Raw genomic sequence first — 2,500 nt, forward strand, 5'->3', positions numbered from 1 at the left:
ATGGCCAAGTTGGTCGGTGCACCGCGGCATAGCTAGATGGCTTGTGTGGAGTTTTGTGAAAAAATGAAATTCGTGGTTTTTGAGATGTGAGGGTTGGAATGGCCTCCAAATGTCCCCAAATGAATACCATGAAATTCTTGGTGCACGAAAGTTTTGAGTTCGGAGGGTTTTGCACATGGCCAAGTTGGTCGGTGCACCGCGGCATAGCTAGATGGCTTGTGTGGAGTTTTGTGAAAAAATGAAATTCGTGGTTTTTGAGATGTGAGGGTTGGAATGGCCTCCAAATGTCCCCAAATGAATACCATGAAATTCTTGGTGCACGAAAGTTTTGAGTTCGGAGGGTTTTGCACATGGCCAAGGTTGGCGGTGCACCGCGGCATAGCTAAATGGCTTGGTGGGGAGTTTTGTGAAAAAATGAAATTCGTGGTTTTTGAGATGTGAGGGTTGGAATGGCCTCCAAATGCCCCCAAATGAATACCATGAAATTCTTGGTGCACGAAAGTTTTGAGTTCGGAGGGTTTTGCACATGGCCAAGGTTGGCGGTGCACCACGGCATAGCTAGATGGCTTGGTGGGGAGATTTGTGAAAAAATGAAATTCGTGGTTTTTGAGATGTGAGGGTTGGAAAGGCCTCCAAATGCCCCCAAATGAGTACTGTAAAAGTGTTGGTGCACAAAAGTTTTGAATTGGATGCATTTTGCACTTGGCCAAGTTGGTCGGTGCACCGCGACTAGATAGGTTGGTGCCAAAATTTGTCAAATTTAAGACCTTGGCCAAACTGAATGAAATTTTGTGGGGAGGTTCCTGATATTGTTTAGTGGTGGACTGGAAAAAATGAGGTCGAAATTCGAAGTCTACATGTGCTTTTCTATTTTTCCCGATTTTACACATACCCGGTAAGTAAAAAAAATAAAAAAAATAGTTCCCCTTCGAGAAAAATTATGAAATTTGGTGAGCAAGGAGATACCATTATTCTACGAATTACTGCAAAAAATCGCATCAAAATTCGAAGTATAGCCCGAGATATGGACTTATGTCTGCTCAAAAAAAGTGTATCTACTTGTACAATTTTGCCTTTTGCATATTAACCTCTTATAGGGGGGGAGTGCTCCTTGAGCCGGCCAGCTCCACACTGGCAGGTTTTAAAGGGAGCTTGATGAGGCCTCCCCCCTCACGTGGTGCGTGCGTTAGCATGTTTATCATGGCACAACTAGCCTCTTCATAGTTGTTGAGCTTTATTAATACCAACACACGGTCGTCACTGATCGTTGGTTAGCTCGGCAGCTAGTCCCTCGGATATTGTGGAAAGTTATTTTCATGCCTAGCGATGCTTGACCCTGCGTCACTTGATGTTTCCATTTGCTTGCTTGCCCATGGTAGGTGGGGGGTGGACCGTCTTGTTGTGTGGTGTCTTGCGAACGTGAGGGTGTGTGAGTTGTAATCGAGATGCACTTGCTGGCTGGCTCCATGCCTTGCGTATCGAACGGTCAAGCATGCATCTCTTCCATTTTCACCCGTTGCCTTGGGTGATATTGGTTGATCAGTCCCTGTGTTGCCTACCCACTAGACGGTACTTCTGTGGTTGCTTCGAATTCTATCTTTCCATCACGAAGAGGTGTTGGAGGATCCTAATGTCACGCACGTGTTCCATCTAGTGAAACATCTCAGTGATGCACGTGTTGTGGCTAGTTCTTTTGGATGCGGTGCATTATATGAACTCGGGTTTACTTTAGCGACCCAGTCAACATAATTCGGTTGTGTCCCTTGATTGAGACGTTGTCCTTGAACTTGTTGTGAACAATATCGTTCTTCCACAACCCGTCGTCTTGAGTGCGATGGAAGGCAAATAAGATGTGCTTTGGCATGTCATGCACGTACTCGATTGCGGGAAGTGTGAGAAAGTGTTGTTGACAACCCGTGGGAAATGGAATGTGGCAAATCGTGATGAGCTCTTCGTGGATCTGCGAAGAAGACGACCTTTGGGCCTGTTGGAAACGAGGGAGGCGATGTTGAACTGCGAAGAAGATGGACTTTTGGGTTGTTTGAATCAATGGGAGGCCACGCGAGAACTCCGAATACTATGGACTCTTGGGTTGTTGGAAGCAACGGGAGGCCCCGCTAGAACTCCGAATACTACGGACTCTTGGGTTGTTGGAAGCAAGGGGAGGCCCCGCTAGAACTCCGAATACTATGGACTCTTGGGTTGTTGGAAGCAAGGGGAGGTCCCGCTAGAACTCCGAATACTACGGACTCTTGGGTTGTTGGAAGCAAGGGGAGGCCCCGCTAGAACTCCGAATACTATGGACTCTTGGGTTGTTGGAAGCAAGGGGAGGCCCCGCTAGAACTCCGAATACTATGGACTCTTGGGTTGTTGGCAACGACAACTTGGGGGGATGACACTGGAAAAGAGTGAACTAGGCCAAACTGCGAACAAGGCAACTTGGGGGGATGACACTGGAAAAGAGTGAACTAGGCCAAACTGCGAACAAGGCAACTTGGGG

The sequence above is a fragment of the Vigna unguiculata genome, unplaced genomic scaffold (assembly GCF_037176805.1).
Source record: "Vigna unguiculata cultivar grain cowpea cultivar isolate G323 ecotype 2 unplaced genomic scaffold, ASM3717680v1 ptg000120l, whole genome shotgun sequence".
NCBI classification, from domain to species: domain Eukaryota; kingdom Viridiplantae; phylum Streptophyta; class Magnoliopsida; order Fabales; family Fabaceae; genus Vigna; species Vigna unguiculata.